At 37.5% G+C, this 19,677-nt stretch overlaps 1 protein-coding gene across 4 annotated transcripts in view; it reads right to left on the bottom strand.

Moving 5' to 3' along the window:
• The window catches only part of B3GALT1 (beta-1,3-galactosyltransferase 1), a 600,428-nt gene that overhangs the window by 406,357 nt on the left and 174,394 nt on the right, over nt 1-19,677 (bottom strand). For all 4 annotated transcript variants that reach the window (XM_004267260.4, XM_033423486.2, XM_049712287.1 and 1 more), the window contains exon 2: nt 7,478-7,581. The gene's annotated coding sequence lies outside the window, so the exon portion shown is untranslated. The remainder of the gene's footprint in view (nt 1-7,477; nt 7,582-19,677) is intronic.

Below are 19,677 nucleotides of genomic sequence, written 5' to 3'. Positions count from 1 at the left end.
CCCTTCTCCCAACCCCAACAGGGTTTTGTTTCTGCAGTCTCTAGTCCCCTTTTTTTTTTTTCCCCTGCATTTGGCACCAGGGAGCTTCCTTTCTTAGCCAAGCCCTCTTTATATAGCTTTAAGGACAGACACCACCCTGGTTTTTCTCTGACTTCACTTCCTCTAACTGACTTTAACATAGGCATGGCCCAAGGCTGACTCCTTAATTCATGCTGCTTCTTTCCATCTCCTTTGTCCCTTAGAAATTTAATCCAATCTGGCCTGAAGTAGAACTGCAAAGGAAGAAGATTCTTTCCAGCAGCCAAATCCTCCATTTCAGCAGTTGGTGATGGGTACCATTCAGCGCCTTGCCTTGAAATAGATTTTAAATTCAAAATGTGGCTGTTCTTGGAATACCCTAGGCACACTCCCACTTAGGGTCTTTGCTCTTTCTCTTCCTTCTGCCTGGGATGCTCTTTCCTCAGGGGACTGGCTCACTCTTTGATCTTTCTCAAATCTTTGCTCCTTCTCAGGGATGCCTTCCCTGACCATCCCCTGGAACACTGCGAACTGCTGCCCTTCTCCCTCTTGGTTCCCCTTACTCTGCTCTCTACTCTTTTTCTATAACAGTTCCAACTTCCAACATGTTATACATTTTACTTACTATATTTATGGGTTATTTTCCATTATGTTTTTTTTTAATCCTTACAGAATATATGGTCTATTTTGTTCACTATTGTCTCAGTGGCCTAGAATGGTGACCGGCACTTAGTAGGTGATTAATCAATATTACTCTAATTGAGTTGAAAACTTCCCTATTTTATCCACTACCTTTTTTTTTTCTTTTCACTGCCAACAGCCTCATCCAGGTTTCCTCTCATGGTAATTAGCTAATTAGCATGTTAATTGCATTTCCTATTCCCCACTCTTTAATCCATCTCCTTTACTGTTGGCTGATTTTCTTCTTCAAAACTCACATTTATCTTCTCATTATCCTTCTCAGAAACCTTCACTGTAAGGCCAAGTCCAAACTCTTCTGGGACTTGAGGTCCCGTCCGATCTGAGTACCAACCCCACGCAACCTCACCTACACCCACACCTCAAGTGACTCTAGTTAAGCCAGTACTGGCTTTTTTCACTTAAGAAACATTTGTTGACCTCCTAGTCCTAGATCCTATGTGGTATACAATGAAGTTACTGTTAGTTTAGGCAACTGAGGTAGAAGAATGTAAGTTTCAACAACAGCATTTGTATTAAAGAAGAAATTGAGTCCACAGAAGAAAGACACTTGGCCGACTTAGGTATATGTGGTCCCCATCACTGAAATGCCTCTCACCTCTGCCTTTCATGTTCCAGGAAAACAAATCACACCTATTTGCAAAGGTTTAAGTTCAACTTACTCCACGATGGATTCTCTGCCTTTTAAATAACATAATTTTCCTTGGGGGAAATGCCTTTGAATAAGCATACACAATAAATGTTTTGTCCTTCCACAAACATTTTGACGTGCCTTTCCTCAGCTTCCTTCCCCTCATCTCAAGAAACACTGATTTATAGACTACACAGGCCTTCCCATCCCAAAGTGCTAAGGAGCCTCTTCTCCCCCAAGAGCATCCCTTGGCCCAAAGCCCGGATCCAACATGGCAAGAAAAGCCTGGGAAGGGACCTGGACCTCTAGGGAAGGGGTGTAGGGCTTGCACTTTGGATTGGTGAGAAAGCTGCCATCCCCAAATGCTGCCATCTTTTTACTGCCATCTCTAAGTGCTTCAAGGTCTCAGCACTTCTCCTCTTAACATGAAGGTTGTTAAGATGATGATGAAGCTTGTGGTTTCTGTAGCATTACTCTACCTTGCCACTAAAGCCCATGAGGTTCTTGCTCCAGAAGGCCCTCCCAAATTATCCTCCTCTGAACTTCTACTCTATTTACTCTGCTATATACATTAAATATTGTAGGATTTGACATAATTTTGCCTTGGGTTTTGGGAGGTTTTTTTGTTTGTTTGGTTGGGTTTTTTGGGGGTCATATATTGATCATTGCAGAAATTCTTGAAGGCATAAATTGTCTTCCCCATGACAATGGTTGCCAACTTTTGCTAATCAATAAGGCCATCAGTAGAACCTTTTAAAAAATCAGATTCCAGGGCCCAGACTCAGATCTGCAAAAAATGAATCACTTGTCTAGATTCTAAGGAATCCATATGTTCACAAAGCTCCCCAAATAAGTCTGGTAATCAGCCAGATATGAGTATCACTGCTTTAGATAGTTTCCCTGTGCCTCGATAGCAGCATAACCTCAAAGCACCTTATGACTCGAAAACTATTTACTCTTAACTATTAAAAATTCAGGACCAAAGCTTCTGATTCTGGATAGTATTGTTTCACCTTATCTAGGTTTTAGATTCTAGCACTGATGTTGTGAGCACCACATAATATCTATGAAAATTTTAGAATTCAAAACACCTGAAATTTCACCACATATACATACATATTTTATGTGGAAACGGCCGTATCAAGCATATAGTTGTGGATTCTAATTATTTTTTAACATAACATTATGTTAAATACTTCCTAAATGGCATCATTCTTCAAAGCAGTGAAAATAATATTCCATTGGGATGAGGGTAATTAACTTAATAATTTCCCCAGTTTCGGACTTCTTGGGTATTTATCATTCCCCTATAATTTTAAATATCATAACTGATACCATTGAAATAAACAATTCATTGAATATTGATATAACTATTATATTTTATCTATTTAGAAATACTTATTCTAGTTAAAAAATATGCATATCATTCTTTTTTAAAATGTGCTAATATTGGACACAATTTTTGTGCCGGTATCTCCATTTAGTTTGTTGTCTTGTTTTCAGGCTCTTAGGACAACCCTTCATTGATGATACCACTGAAAGGGGCCATGAAGTCACTCAAACTCATTTGTACTTTCTTGTGGTTCCTAGATTTCGGCCTGATTTCCCTATTTCTCACAGGGTACTTTCTAACATCAACCACACTACAAGGAAGAAAACTGTAAATAGTACATATCAGTGTTTTTAAAAACAGGGCTTATAGGTCTCTCTTTTTTTTTTTTTTTTAATAGGTCCCTTATAATAGAGTAACCTGGGGTAACAGTTAAAAGTGAGGAATCCTGGACCCTTCAAATTACTCAGACATTTAGGTATGGAGTCTAAGAGAATGAAATTTAAACAAGAACTCCAGGTAATTTTTATGAATACTAATGTTTGAAAAACCAGTCTTCCACATACCACGATATCGATATCAATAACTTTGCAATCTAGATTTGAGGTATACCCAAAGCCAACATACCACTTATTCTATTTCTCTAAAAAATTTGTATATATATTTAATCTGTGATCACTAATACAACATAATTCTGTTTCTCTTCCCCACCCCCGGCCCCTCCTGAACTAGACTGCATCTTTTTTAGAAAGTAGAGAACATGTCAATTTTACCTTCGCATTTCTGTCACTGTTGAGATTCTGTTTTGCACGTAAAAATTGCTCATGTATATTAGTTGTTTAATTTTTTAACCAGATCTATGCTCCATTAAATAGGTTAGTTTTGAACATTACACAAAATTATTTACATGATTTAAAGTGATTTCCCTAATTTTCCCTTAAATTATAATCGTTGTTTGGTATCTGTAGGACTTTCTTAATAGATTTCTACAGTATTTGATGTAGGTCTATCTATATAATAACACAATACGGGGTCACTGAAATGCTACCATGTGTCAGGTGACAAAGGCTCTCTCCTTGACCAGATCTGAGTGAGTATCCTCTGAGTTCTCTTCTCAACTAGGCTCTGACCTTGAATTCTCTCCTTAGCCTGCTTAGTTCAGTTTTAGCAAGAATTCTGCTGAGTCAGTTTAGTGACTCTTCCCTTGGTATCTGATTATCTTTGCTATTAGGTTAAATTCCTCACCCCCACCGTCCACTTGTCCTGCCTTCAGCAAGAATCCTGTTGAGTCAGTCTAGCAAGAATTCCCCTCACCTTGGTAATTTTCCATCCATCTACTGATCCCCACTTTGCTCCTTGGCTATAAATTTCCACTTGTCCTTGTCCTCTGCCGCAAAATGTTATTGCTATAGTTGCTCTTGAATAACGTTTTCCTTGCTGTCTTTAACAAGTGTCATGCAAATTTTGTCTTTAACAAAGGCATTGTGCCACGTTTCAAAGAAAGAAATATGAAAGGAGTCATACTTACACTGGAGAAGATAACATTCTAGTATGTAAGTCTATCTCATCAGAAGTATTTACAAAGTAGTACAATCAAATCTAAAGCAGAAACATGCACCAAGCATACAGAAAAAATTACTATAACTTGCAAGGACTATGAAGAATCTCTTCCTGTGGCTATAGCTGCATTGCTGAATTGAACAGGGTACAAAAATTGAGTGCCTAATTTGATGTGGCCTATATAAACACTGTTATTCATGTCAGAAAACTAGCTATATATGACTTCAACCATGGCTTGTTTTAATATCAGGATTCATAGAAAACTCACATTTCATTTTTAGAAACAAACAAAAAATATCTTTGATATAAACTGTATATTTTCATTTTGATGGTGTATTTTTAGAAAAGCCTTTGCCTACTATCACCTCTTTCTATAATGGAGACTAGAAGGTATGCACAGACACACGTACATAGACACTTAGGTGTACATACATGCTCATCTCATAAAAATGCACGACCACAGTGAATATCGTCAGGGGAAAGTTCAGATTCTTAATCAATGTCATTACCAAGTAAGTGCTAAAGAAAGTTCTAAGCGTCCAGAGTCGTCTCAGTCATCGTCACAATCTCTTTATAAATTAATTGTATTAAAAACCTAAGACAATGAGAAAACACTACACATCTAATAGGATGGCTAAAATTCAAAACACTGACAACACAAATACTGGTAAGGATGTGGGGCAACAGGAACCGTCATTCATAGTGAATGCAAACTGGTACAGCCACTTTGGAAGACAGTTAGGAGGTTTCTTATAAAGCTAAACATACTTGAACCATATGATCCAGTAATCACACTCCTTGGTATATATCCAAATGAACTGTGAACTTATGTCCACACAAAAGTTTGCAGAGAAATATTTATAGCAGCTTTTTTTCATAACTGTCAAACTTGGAAGTAACCAAGATATCCTTTAATAAGCTTATGGAAAAACAAACTGTGGTACATCCATACAATGAATATTACTCAACAATATAAAGAAATGAGCTGCAAAAAGACATGGAGGAACCGTAAAAGCATACTGCTAAATGAAAGAAGCCAATCGGAAAAGGCTGTCTGCTGTATGACATTCCTGAAAAGGCAAAGCTATGGAGGCAGTAAAAAGATCAAAGGTCGCTAGGGTTTCAGTGAGGGGAAGGAAGGGCAAATGGGGGAGCACACGGAATTTTTAGGGCGGTGAAGATATTCTGTATGATACAGTAACAATGAAAACATGTCATTACACATTTTTCAAACCCACAGAATGCAAAATACAAAGAGTGAAACTTTATGTAGTACACGTTAGTAAATAAAAACGTATCAATATTGGTTCATCAATTGTAGAAAATGTACCATACTAATAAAAAAGATGTTAATAGGGCTTCCCTGGTGGCGCAGTGGTTGGGAGTCCACCTGCCAATGCGGGGGACGCGGGTTCGTGCCCCGGTCCGGGAGGATCCTGCGTCCTGCGGGCGGCTGGGCCCGTGGACCGTGGCCGCTGGGCCTGCGCGTCCAGAGCCCGTGCTCGGTGGCGGGAGAGGCCGCGGCAGTGAGAGGTCCGCGTACCGCAAAAAAAATAAATAAATAAATAAAGATGTTAATAATAGGGGAAATCATGTGTCCTTTTCAGGAAGAGTATGTAGGAACTCAATTCAGTTTTTTTTTTCCTTTAAATGTTTATTTATTTATGGCTGCGTTGGGTCTTTGTTGCTACGCATGGGCTTTCTCTAGTTGGCATCAAGCAGGGGCTACTCTTCATTGTGGTGGCTTCTCCTGTTGCGGAGCACAGGCTCTAGGTGCGCGGGCTTCAGTAGCTGTGGCTCGCGGGCTCTAGAGCGCAGGCTCAGTAGTTGTGGCGCACGGGCTTAGTTACCCTGCGGCATGTGGGATCTTCCCGGACCAGGGCTCGAACCCGTGTCCCCTGCATTGGCAGGCGATTCTTAACTACTGCGCCACCAGGGAAGTCCCTCCCTGCAGTTTTTAATTAATTTTTCTGTAAACCTAAAACTGCTCTGAAAAAAGTCTGTTTCTGAACATTTTTTTAAAAAGTAAAATCTAAGACACAGAGGTTATAAAACCAAAGCAAACCAAAACAAGACAAAAATCCTGGTTCGATAAGACAGCTTCTAGAATTGGGACCAAAGGGTATTTATGCCAGTCTTTCATGGTGACACCACTGGGCATACCCGCTGTTTCCTCTTAACCTTGAGGTGATAATTATTGGGGGTACGTGTCATGATATTAGAATAAGGCACAGAAGAAACACCAGCGTATCCAAGTCCCATCAGCTTGCAGCCTACGATTCTGCAGGATTCAGTCTGGGTTTCAGTCAGGCCACAAATCTGCTGAACGCTTAATCATTATTTTGAATGACTACTGAGATAACTAAATCTTACCCAGACTAGACCAAATAGTGAAGTGAGGCCTAAACTATACAATTACCTCACCCTACAGGGAGCCCTCCTAACCCTGTAGGTTGATTCTGTCTTATGTAAACTCGCCCAAAGCCCTAGGACCACAAGGAGTCCTGCCAGAATTGACACGCCTTCTGGGTCCTCTAGGAGAGGACTTCTTTATCACTGTACAAATCGAGAGGGGGAGGAAAATACTTTTAAGTTCAAGTTTCTTGATGTAAAATTACTGGTCAGTCTTCAGGGAAAATTACCTTCATGTGAAAATTTAGAACTAAAAGCATCCTTTTTTTTCCTCTAAGAAAAGCTTCTCTAGACCCAGACTCCAATCCTAGGGATGCATAAAAGCAGGGGATACTTCAGGGTTTTCAAAAAGGACAGCATCTGTTGCTCCCCAGCAGAGCTCTTCCAAACAATGGTTTACTGATGTACTAAGATTTGATCCCTTCAGCTGCTCTGGAGCTGAGTACCAGTTGTCTCTGGGAATGAGCGGCCTCTGCAGTGGATCATAAGGATATTACCATTTTCTACATGCACACGACAAGAAAAAGACTGAGAAGCACCTCGAGAGAGAATCTTTGCTAACAATATTTTAATCCCAAATGGCTAGATTGGTGTTTTGCAACTCCCACTGTTCGAACATATTGTCCTACTTCAAATGTAAAGATAGTATCTGCTAAGGAATTATTTCTGCACCTACTCCACATGAAAGGCGTAAACATGAGTGACTACAAAGCTATAAACAAAATTCCGAGCATCCTTAATACTTCTGATAACATGGCCTAATTTTACACCACAGTTTCATTAATTTCCAAAGACGGAGAAGACCGAAAGTAGGAATCAACTATTACCTTACAATGAAAACTTCTGCACTCACCTCAGGGTGCAGTGTCAGGGTCGTCACACAATCCCTCCTCCCCGGAACAGAGCAGTTCTTGAAGCGTCTCTACCGGGTCTAAGGGGAAAGAAAAATATATAAATAATCTGCTTGGTGGGCTTCAGCTAACACTCATACTGTGTTTCAAGTTGTTCAGATTCTCTTTTTGCCATTTCATGAAATTTCCACATATCTTGCATCAAACTATCTTGTACAAAATAACACCCTTTATTACAGAAGACTTAATCTGAAGGGGGAATTTTCTTCCTTTAAATCATTTATAATCTCCTCATCCATCTTTGAAAGAATGGCTTCTTTATCTGTTATTAACTCTTTGCCAACAATTCCTTCCTTACTTTCCCTAGATCACAATTCTATGTTTCTGCAAGAGAAGTTGAAAATTGTTAGACTTACACAAGTCCTGTCTGTGGCTTTGCTAAGGCTGTTTTATTGCTTTACTCTGCTGTGAAATAAACTAACACATTTTGCTCCCTAATCGCCTATGTCTAATTTTTTTTTTTCTGACCTAAAAATCCTTACCAGAGCCTTAAGTACCCCATCAAATTTATAACAATACTGGTCTGAACCAGTGAAAAAGTATGCTCCACCAGCATGTTCTATAAGATAGCCTTCCATCACCACAAAGTTTCAGGCATTCTTTTTTGGACCCAGCAAGAAAATAAGCTGGCGTTGGCAGTCAATCATGGACTGCTCTAATTCGATGAATCCATTTTCTACAGGCTTTACTTGGCAAGCTTCTTCTCACTGTCTGCAAACTGACTAGTTCTTTGTAAACCTCCTTTACAATTCTACCCAAACACCACCCTCTATACCCCAAGAGTTATATGTTACTGAAAATATATTTTAAGGAAGACTTTCAGAGGAAATATCTAATTTTGGAGCTCTTTCTTTTTTCTACTTTTTAAAAAAGTTTTTAATTGAAAATATAGTTGCTTTACAGTGTTGTGTTAATTTCTGCTGTACAGCAAAATGATTCATTTATACATATATATACATTCTTTTTCATATTCCTTTTCCTCTACAACCTGTCACGCACGTGGTGGTTACCCACAGAACTGTCTTGAGGATAAGTGAAACCAATGATGTGCTGCTGTGTAAAGCTCAGAGTTGTCAGGAAAAGGGGCTGTGATCCCAGCTCTGAAATGTTAGGATTAATTAGGGTATTTATTATAATGTAATAAATTCCATATTAGTTATTAATGTATATTATAATATTATATATTATTATACATTATCTTATTTAGATAATAGATTGTTAACATTAGAGTTATTTAGATGATTACTGATGGGTTTCATTTGTCAATTGGAGGCTCACAGTACAATGATATAAGTTGAGTGGTACTTCTGAACTCTACTTGTAAGAATCTTATTCTCTATATCTTTGGAATTCTTAAGAGCAATGGTTGCAGACTGGGGAAGGTGGGGCAATAAATCCTCCAAGGAGAGGCACACAGTAGTTTTTTAAATACCATGGTCTTTTCTTATTAATCTTATTATAGACACAAAAAGAGTACATACTTTATGGTTACATTTAAATGTAGTTATAGAAAGGACAAAAAAGAGGCTGTAGTAATAATCAGAACAGTGGTTGTGGGAGATTAACTGGAAAGTAGCAGGAGAGCACTTTCTAGAATAATGGAAAAATTCTATATTTGGTTGAGACAGTGGTTGTATGAGTAGACAGACTTGAAACAAACTCTATGGAGCCATGCTCATAAAATCTACATTTTACTGTAAGTAAATTATACCTCCATTAAAAAAAAAAAAATGGGACTCAAAGAGATCTCTTAATTTTGGAGTGATTTTGAATCAGGGAGACTTTTAGAAGGAGCCATTACCTCCTTCCTGGTCAGCAAAAACAATTCTTCATGCTTTCATTCAAGCATCCACTTGACAAAGATTTATTAAGCACAAATACATCCAGAGCTAACAGAGTGGCATTGAGCTAGAGAAAACAGTGGTTAGCAAAATAAGACACAGCTCCTATTATGGAGTTTAGAGTCTGTCAAGGGAAAATAGACAATTAAAATGCACAAAAACGAAGAGTTATGGCTGTAGCATTGAGGACAAGGCCCATGTTTTAACTAAGGACTTGCATCAAAACAGAATGAGCTATTTTACGCTAAACCCCAAGCTAATCAGAGCTGAAAATATTGGTGTTCTGAGTCATTAAAAGCTGTTAGAGTGATTAGACCAAAGCAGACCAAATAATGTTTTTCTGTTAAACAAGCCTATATGTTCTCTAAAGCTGCTGAATCAAAACATCAAAATACTTTTCATATCAAATTTCGTTTTGACATTGAAGTCTCTCTTCTTTTTTTTTACAAACAAAATTTAGGTCTTCTACACCCTAGGGCAGCTTATATATACAGCTGTCCATGAAGAGGAAAACATGGTGTTAAATGACCCTCTTTCCCAGGAGCAAATCCCAGCTGGGGAGACAGGTGCATCTACTTCTGGTGACTATTGCCAATGAGGGATTTGCAAGCTCTCCCAACAACAAGCATTATGCATACTGACGATAAATCCAAGCTTGTGACAGGTGCGGTATTTAATATACAAACAAAGTATAACCATGAATAGGTCAGCATTCCGATATAAAATGCTTTCAGGTAAATACATTTCTCTAACCACACACCCCCCGCCCCCAATGCTTTTAAACAAAAGTCTCTCTGTGGGCAATCCAATTTTTAAAGCATATGAAAATTTTCCTTGGCTTTCTAACCTGTTTCTTATTTGTAATTCTTTCCAAAATGGGAGGAAAGATGAAAAAGATGAAAGGATATAACTAAAAAGTGAAAAGAGAAAAAAACTTGAACCACATAATTAAATTATTGAATTTCCAAGCTTCTAAGGAGGCTATACTACTTATTTTGTGAAACCATCTAGAAGAAAACCAACATGATTTTTAAAAAGATTGCTTTATGAGAAAACATGCTAGAAAGTGAGTAGTTCAAAAGTTTTCTCTGGAATAAGAAGCTTACTTTAAACCAAGGCCATAATGGATAATGAATGCTTTGTATTTAATCAACTAAACACCCAAACATTACCTCTTACTGGTCTCTACTGTCCTCCCCAGTCTCTGACCACACAACTTGGGGTTTGGGTTACATTCTACTGGTAGGACAGAAAATGACCACTAAAATCCTAAAGTAATTGGGACATGGATAACTATCTCAGTCATGACAGCCATTCCGTAAATCTTTAGAAAATACTGCCAGATTGCAATTGAAACTGTGGAATGACACTTTACTTTCTTACTCTGGTCAGTGATAAATTCAAAAGAAATGCTCTGTTGCTTAATAGAAATTATGGTTCCTGTTTCTGTAGGTTTAACCTATTTAATATTTAAGAACTATATATATTTTGACCAAGTAATAAGTTTTTTTTAAATCCCATATTTTATCTTTATTCTTCAACCAAACAGTTGATAAGACAATGAAGCTTTTTCCTAGCATTTTAGTGTAATTTTTCCTTCCACTTTTCCAATTTTCACTCTCCAATCTCACTTTAGTTTTGGTTTCTATTCTTTCTTTTTGCCAATGTGAATATCAGTTCTCTGTGTTCCCAGTTTCTTAGTCATTCTTTGATATTCACTGTTATTCTAAGAAATACTTTAAGGTAAAATGTGGTATTGAGCATGTGAGGTTTGAAGGAAACTTAGAAATACTGGCATTTAAGACTTTCTCAATCTCCATCCATCGCATACATAATTGTGGTGCAAAATTCTACATGATTTCTAATGGTTTTTGCATTGTCACAGCTTCCTTCCTCGCTAACTCGCAAAGATGTCACGTAATGACATTCAGTCTGCAAGCTTGTATCCAGTAAGACAAGCCTTTCCTGTGTCCCTAGAGCAAATTTTAAGCAGCTCCAAATTCTTTTTTCCACATCTTTATTGGAGTATAATTGCTTTACAATGGTGTGTCAGTTTCTGCTTTACAACAAAATGAATCAGTTATATATATATACATATGTTCCCATATCTCTTCCCTCTTGCATCTCCCTCCCTCCCACCCTCCCTATCCCACCCCTCCAGGCGATCACAAAGCACCGAGCTGATCTCCCTGTGCTATGTGGCTGCTTCCCACTAAGCAGCTCCCAATTTAACAAATCTATTAAACCCTAAAATCTATCTAACAGTAGTGAAACATTTTAAGAGAGGAAATAAAATCTTTGGAACTAGTGAATTAGGACTGAATTTTTCCAGAGGTTCAATTTTAGGAATTAGCTTTACTGTGTATGTGTATTTCAGATAAGTTCAAAAGTATATAATTAGCTCCTGGATGTGCCTGTCACTGTGCAAGGCACCAAGCACACATGAATAAAACATGGCCCTTTTGCTAAAGTAGCTCATAGGTTAGCCAAGGAAGGTAAGGGGACATAAACACATAAAAAGATAATTTAGTGTTACTTGGCAAGCACTATGAAAAATGTATACATGGGCCTATGAAAAAAAAAATGTAGGTTGGACACTGAGTTTCCCAGATGAGGTGGGAAGGATTATGATGTGTTCCGTAAATATTGACTGAACATCTAACTTTGGGACAACACCATGTGTCATCTAAACCAGTCCTTAAGATACTGTTTTGATTACTAGTTGGAGATTTAATTACATACTTTACACACTTGGGTTTGTCTTGTTTTTCATTTAATTTTCTTTTATTTAATATTTGTGGCTAGTTCAGGCTGAATTTTCTCACAAAATGCACATACCGATAGGCTTATTATATTTAATGAAATAATATATATTAAACAGTGCAGTATCTGATATGCAGCAATTGTGAAGGAAGGAAGGAAGGCAAGAAGGAAGAATAGAAGGGAGGGAAAAAAATGCTTAAACATTCCTATTGAGGATTTGGCTTGTAACTCTCTACGCTTGGGCAAATTTTCCATGTGTGAAAGGTCTGAGATTAGTTATCACAGTTCTTCATCCCTTAGAAGACATCCAACTCATCCCAACAGGTTGCTTGGGTATTTATATCTAAAGGGAGAGCTGTGTATTCCTCTAAGACTAATGCTCACATGGGGCATCTATCTGCAGCTGGAGGTGGGTTTCAAGGGAGACAGCTGAGCTGAGGAGATCTTCAAGGTTTCCACAGAGGTCCATGGATAGGTTCTATGAGGTCTATATATTCCTCTTAAATATACTGGATGGACAAATCTTGTGAAAGACTGAAATGGATCAAAAGAAGACTGGGTATCTTTAATGCAAAGGCTACATTATCTGGCACATTCTTCTTGGTTATCTGATTCTTTGGAGGGCAATTTGAGCTATTTCACAAAGCTGTAAATTATAGATAACTGATAGAAGGTACAATGGTTTATCCAAAGATATGCAAGTTCCTTCTGCTGGAGGGAAAACTGATTTCTCTCCTCACTCCAACCCTATGTAAAAATGCCAGTTTTGCATCTATTTGTAGATTTGTTTCGACACTCCTGACTCAACTATGTACCTGTGGTATTTTGAATTCTCCACTGAGACAGTTGACAACATCTTATTAGTTTCCTCATTAATAATGGAGTTAAATAAAATTTTCGATAGTTTTTTCATATTTGTATAACAATCTTGAGCTTGCCCTTTAAAACATTACCTTTTAATAATATATTTATGATGTATGCATTTTGATTTCCTATAGTAATTAAAAAATAATCTAAGTGATTTCTGGGTCTTCTGGACCACTATCTTATAACCATGTATTCTCACATGAACCCAGTGTTCATGTTTGTAAATACAATCATTTTGGCACCAAGAAGTATTAATAGGAACAGAGATAGAAAAAGACCAATGATGACACTGTACAAAGAGAGTTCCACAAACAAAATAGGAGAATTGTCACTATACTGCACACTGTATTGTATACAAGAATCTGTGTACAGCAAGTCAGTGCCTTTTTTACATGGTGAACAGATATTTCATTTCCACAAAATACCTCCTATTACATTAAAATCAATATTGTGAAATGGAATTTCTCAGATTTGGAGATTTGTTTGTATTCACTTGTAACTATGTTTTGTATAAGCATAAGGCATTTATGCCTGGTTTTATGTTTGCATATTTTTAAGTAACATTGTAAGAAAAATGATTTAATACTGGGGTTCTAAAAGAAGATTTTTGTCCTTGTTTTTGTTTTTGCCTTAGGAAAGACTCTACATATTATATAAGTTTAAGAAACACTGGCCTAAAGGATTGTGGAAAATGTATATTTCAAATTTTGCATTTGTAGAAATTTAGTATCTAATAGATAAAGCTCTGGTTTCCTGAGTTAATTTATTTCAATTTCATGATCATCTTTAATTCATCCTGACTTCCCATATGTACCATAAGAATAATGAAGGCTCAAAATAAATGTCATTTTTTTTTTAAACCTAGTCCTAATGGAGCTTTGAAAGCTCCCCTATGTAGGTGTAAAGTATCACTGATCTCTTCAGATTTTGATATATTATTAATTTGAGTTTAGTAATATTAGAATCAGACTATGAGATTATTTTATTATCAGAGGACTGTAAGGAGTGATGGATTTATGCTGTATCCATTTTAAACCCAAGAAGAAAGGAAACATACCAAATCTGTGTTGTTTAAACTGATGGAGTCATTTTCTACTCTTCTAAAAACCAGTTGCATCTTGGGAAATGGTAGATAGTAGGTGGGAAGTATGTTTTAATTATTTAAAAAACACATTTCTTTCTGTATATGATTCATATAAATGAGCCTTTTATAGAACTCAGCCTTAAAATTGTGTATCTTGAGTTAACTCTTTTGAGGATCTAACAGAGTGCTCTCTCTAGGGGTGGAGAAGGAAATGCCAAATACACAGTTAACTCCTCCACCAGACAGAAAAGTGAAGATTCTAGGCGTGGCTTTGGACTTCTTGGAGAGGTGGGGTTTGGGAGTTCTACTACTTGGGGTATAAGCTGGAGGACTTTTGATATTTACTTGGTGACCAAGAAATTCTCAGCATTTAGTAGATTAGGGACATGTCCATTGTTCACTTATTTATCCCTAGTTCCCAGCATATAGTAGACATTCAATAAATGAACCAATGGTGTTTATAGCTAAGAGGGTTCAACCAAGACAGCATGTTCATGTTAAAAGATTTTTAAAAATAGACTCAATGAGAGCATGTGCAGCTCTATTATAGTAAAAACTTTTTTTTTAATTCTTCCTTCCTACTCACAGTCTCCAATTAGTGGTCGCTGTGTTTACAGCTAAGGTGGTGCACTTTATTTGTGCAAATGGCTTTAAAAATAGTCCAATCACTTTATTAACTCTGCCGTCCACACACTATAGCAAAACCTTTTTAACGTTAATTGTGTTTTAACTGGAGAACATTACTTAAGTTAGAATAAATACAAAGACATATAACCAGCACATTTATTATTTTGTTTTTGTTTTAGCTTATGGAGATAGGTAAACATAGATAAATATACACTACACCTATCATTCTATTCTAAACTAAGTGCTGATTTTTTTCTATTTCTTTTAGTTAAACTTTTCTACTATATTTAAGTAGCAAAGAGAACTTTCTCGAGAAAAACAAATATCATATATTAATGCATATATGTGGAACCCAGAAAAATGGTACAGATGAACCGGTTTGCAGGGCAGAAATAGAGACACAGATGTAGAGAACAAACATATGGACACCAACGGGGGAAAGTGGCGGGGGGGTGGGGGTGGGGGGTGGGGTGTGATGAATTGGGCGATTGGGATGGACATGTATACACTAATATGTATAAAACAGATAACTAATAAGAACCTGCTGTATAAAAAAATAAATAAAATAAAATTTAAATGATAAAAAAATAAGTACTGTCTCGATGCCTCAGGGTATGGTGGATTCAGAGAGAACAAAGAATCACAATTTTGGCCTTTGAGCAACTAATTTGACCTTTGTAAGTCAACAGTGCAGACAATAGTCTTTAAAACCATGGCTTTGGATTGCAAGTGCCAGCAGCCTGAAGAGGAAAAAACTCCAAAAGCTTGGATTTAAGTGTCCAGAGCCAAATCTTGGAGAACTTGGAGCAAGGGTTTAGGTCATAGAGAGGGTAGAAAAAAACTACGAGATGCCATAGGACCAGTCTTCCTACAAAACAGAGAGGTGATAAAAATAAAGATCCTTTCTGGACTAGAAAAGGAGAGCAAAAAGAGTACAAAGAGTATGGCTGGCTCTATTCCCTGAATCTACTTTGGGGTTGAAACTGGAGAGTGGGGTGACAGAAACTCCCCCAAATATTTAGTAACTCTTGTACTGGCGACTTACACCACATCTACTCTGGACCTTGAGAAGAAAATAACCTTGCTGGTTACCCTTCATCAAACTAGTCAGCTACAATAGGTAGAAAAGTCAGCCAGGTAGATCTAGGTAGACAGAGAGCCACAGATGGACCCCCATCCTACCCAAGTTGTCTTCAGCTGTCATTACATATGGAGGAAATAGCAGAAATTCTCAAGACCATGACTGTAGAACTAAAAAGTTAACAGTGGAGAATCAGAGAGCCTAAAGGGTTTGACGCTAGGGGATTCCACAGCTGAACAAAATTTGCAGAAGGGGCGGCTCCAGTTAGAGGTCAGATGGAGGTTGCTGCTAAATCCCAGAAGACCACAACATCAGTAAAAGCCAAACAGGGGCCTAGATCTGCAGCGGTAGGACTTTATGGTCCTACAGGGCAACTTCTATGTTGTCAATGCCTACAGGACAGGCATCAAATACAACCAAGACTGCAGATGACAGAGATGCAACCATAGATGAGACAATCTTGATCCTAGGAAAATATCTCCAAGGTGTGCCTACAGTACTATAAACAATATCTAAGGCTGTGCTTTTAAAGAGCTTGTTACATCTGTCCATTGTAAGGGAATTTTATAATGGCACGAATACTACTATCTCAGATCTCTGAGCTATTTTATTGCAAGGTGGATTTTCCTATTTTGAAGTTCTATTTTGTATACATTCTATTGAATGTTCTGGGCCAACTTGCACAATACCCAAAATGTGACAGAATATCAATTCTGTTTGAAACAGTAAAGAGACCTTCCAAATGCCGTTCACAGTTGTTAGTGTTTACTATCCTGTCTTTCAAAGTTTGTTTTTGTTGTTTACTTTTCAGTCAGCTTACTGAAAAGGCATGGGTGGACAAACAGATGTACTCAAAACTGATGGTTCAATGGAATATGTATAAGGAGAAATAATATCTTTAAATGTTGAATAGTTTTCATAACCATCCATTCTTGAAAACTACTATTAGACACCAAGGTACATTGACAAATGGGTCTAATAGTTTCTCAGCAGTGGTCATCAGAGAAGAATTGGTAATGCACTCTATTATTTTGTTAGACATGCACTTCTAGTGCCATTATAGTGCCCATAAAATGGTCTGATAACTTACAATCAGGATACAACTAAAGTAATACATTACAGACCTCATAAAAATGTTTCTTTGAAACTCACTTTCATATTATTATAGCATCTCACTGCATCATCCTGCCTCTTTTGTCTAATCATCTTTCATTCTTCTTATGATCTTTAAACTGCTCTTGCAGCTACTTTATGTTTGAAAACTCTGGTTCTATCACTGTATATGGTCAATTGCTACTTGGGCTGGGGCAACAAATGTGCAGCTGGGCCAACGATTTGGGCGCAGTGGGGATAGACTGAGAGTGGGTCACATAATGTCAAGGATGTCATTTCATCCTGCACCTCTAGCTCTACCTGCTCACATGACTTTTTAAGCACCTTTAATTTATGTCCTTCTTCCTCTTTTTCCAAAAGTCTAAACTATCAACCTCCTTCCCATGTACAGAGTTTAAATCAGCCCAACACTAAAAAGCACATATGCTCATAAGTGGGCAAAACCTTAAACATAAAAAGCATTTGCCGATGTCTTAGTTTTTGCTCCTCCTATTGAGTTATGCATTAGGATTCTTTGATGACTCCTAAAGCTTGAATAATGAATGAAAACATGGGTGTGACCAAACAGTTTGAAAGTAATTGGCCAATCTGCTCCTTTTATCTTCTGCAGACAGAATTATTTATGAAACTACAAAACTTACTTAAGAAAGGCTTTCTGAAAAGTCAGAAGAAAGTCTTTTCTCTTGTTTTCTTTGCTTCACATTTGGTCATCCCCTTATTCTCTTTCCCTCTCTCTCTTTTTTTTTTTTTCTTCTTTGCCTCCTCTTCCTTAATTTCTTTCTTTTTAATGATTCCATTTTATCAATTAAAATTAAATATGAACTGTAGGTGATGAAATCAAATGCTCAACTTCGCTCAAAAATTCAAAGAAGCCATTATTTCAGTGAGAGGTGTAGAGGATAAAATTTCAAAATTTTATTTTGAATGGGGTACCTATATTTTTAAATGAGGGAGTACCCTTTTGCATAGAATGTTTTATTAAGACCGTAAACAGTCAAAAGAATTTCAAAACTGTCAACAGTATTCCCCCTTAAAGGAAAAATCTGAAAGCTGTCAAGGTTTAATAGGACAAGAAGGATCATGTTTTGTATCTTTCAACATCAGTTGCTTTAAAGCTTCAGGCCCCAGAACTGAAATGCAACTTGAGGCCACAACCTAGTGGGCAAGATATGATACTTTCTGAACTCCTGACCATAAAAATAATAAATACTTAGAACTATGTCCACTGACATTAGAAAAATGCTCAACACTTTTAGTTATCCTGACTCTGGCTTTGCCTACTGAAGATAAATACTCAGATCTGCTAACCTGAATTCTAAGCACTGTCCACAAGCCAATGCATGAACGTCATACTGTTCTTTCTGATCCATTTACTATCACGTGTTGTTATGGCCTCCCCCCCAACCCCCGAACTCATATGTTGAAGTCCTAACTCCCAGGACCTCAGAATGGGACCTTATTGGAAATAGGGCTGTTGTCCACGTGACTAATGAAGATGAGGTCATACTGGAGTAGGGTGGTCCCCTAATCCAGTATGACTGCTGTCCTTGTAAAATGGGGAAATTTGCACACAGACACACACAAGAAGAATGCCAGGTGAAGATGAAGGCAGAGATCAGGGTGGTGAAGCAGAAGCCAAGGAACAACAGCGATGGCCATCAAAACCCCAGAAGCTAGGAGACAGGCATAGAACAGATTCTTCCTCACAGCCTTCAGAAGAAACCAACCCTGCCAACACCTTGACCTCATACTTCTATCCCCTCATTTACTGTGAGACAATAAACTTCTGTTGTTTGAGCCACTCAATGTGCAGTACTTTCTTATGGCAGCCCTAGCAAACCAATCCAGTTGTTCAGTAAGAATATATATAAAATCTGATGTGATATTTACAATGCATAGCATGTATATTTATTTGTTATTATGAGAAGATAAAATTTTCAATCATCCAGTAATTGTATCTGAATTGGCAATTCAAAATTTTTAGAATCACATTTATGTACTCCCTTTGCAGAGCAAACCACATGATGAATAATTTACATTTTAACATCTGGGTCAAAATCACATCAAATTTTAGAAGTCTACCAAATACTGATCATAAGAATCTGCAATGTAGCTTCAAGAGCTGATTAAAGTACTGTTGACAGCTCTTTCAACTTGTGCCATATCAACTGTATCTGAGATAACTGCAGGAGTAGACCCAGGTTTTATGGGGCCTGAATCTTATACAACTTTGGGATCCCTATTTAAGAAAAGAAGATAGGATTACAAGTCAAAAATTAGATTTGTATGTAATGGGCTTATGTAAGTGACAGACCTTGAAGCTTAGCCTTGGTTAACTTCACTTTATATCCATCTCTGGAGATAAGACAGTGACAACACAGCCAAGAGACAGTACAACCAGTCTCACAGGGATGAAGTGATGCTTATATCGACACAATTTTGCTAGACTATAACTGTGAAATAAATAGAAGTGAAACACAAGGGAAAAGAAAGACGATGATGCCAGAAGATACCGCAAGTGTTTTAGACAGATAAAGCCAGTTGAATCTCGTGTCAGCATTTCTCAACAAGAAACTGTACCAAACAGACAGTAAGTAAGACTGTCAATGAGAAGGCAAATTACGTGGCCAGTTTGGCAATCTAATGCAAACACTAAGTCAAAGCAGCTACTGAAGTATGAGCCAGTTGACTGATTAGAAATTTTTCATATTCCAGTGGTGTATCCCATAGACGAAGCCTC

This window comes from Orcinus orca, chromosome 7 (genome assembly GCF_937001465.1).
Source record: "Orcinus orca chromosome 7, mOrcOrc1.1, whole genome shotgun sequence".
NCBI lineage: Eukaryota > Metazoa > Chordata > Mammalia > Artiodactyla > Delphinidae > Orcinus > Orcinus orca.
Note: the sequence above shows the minus strand (reverse complement) of the source record. Positions and strands in the feature narration are given on the sequence as shown.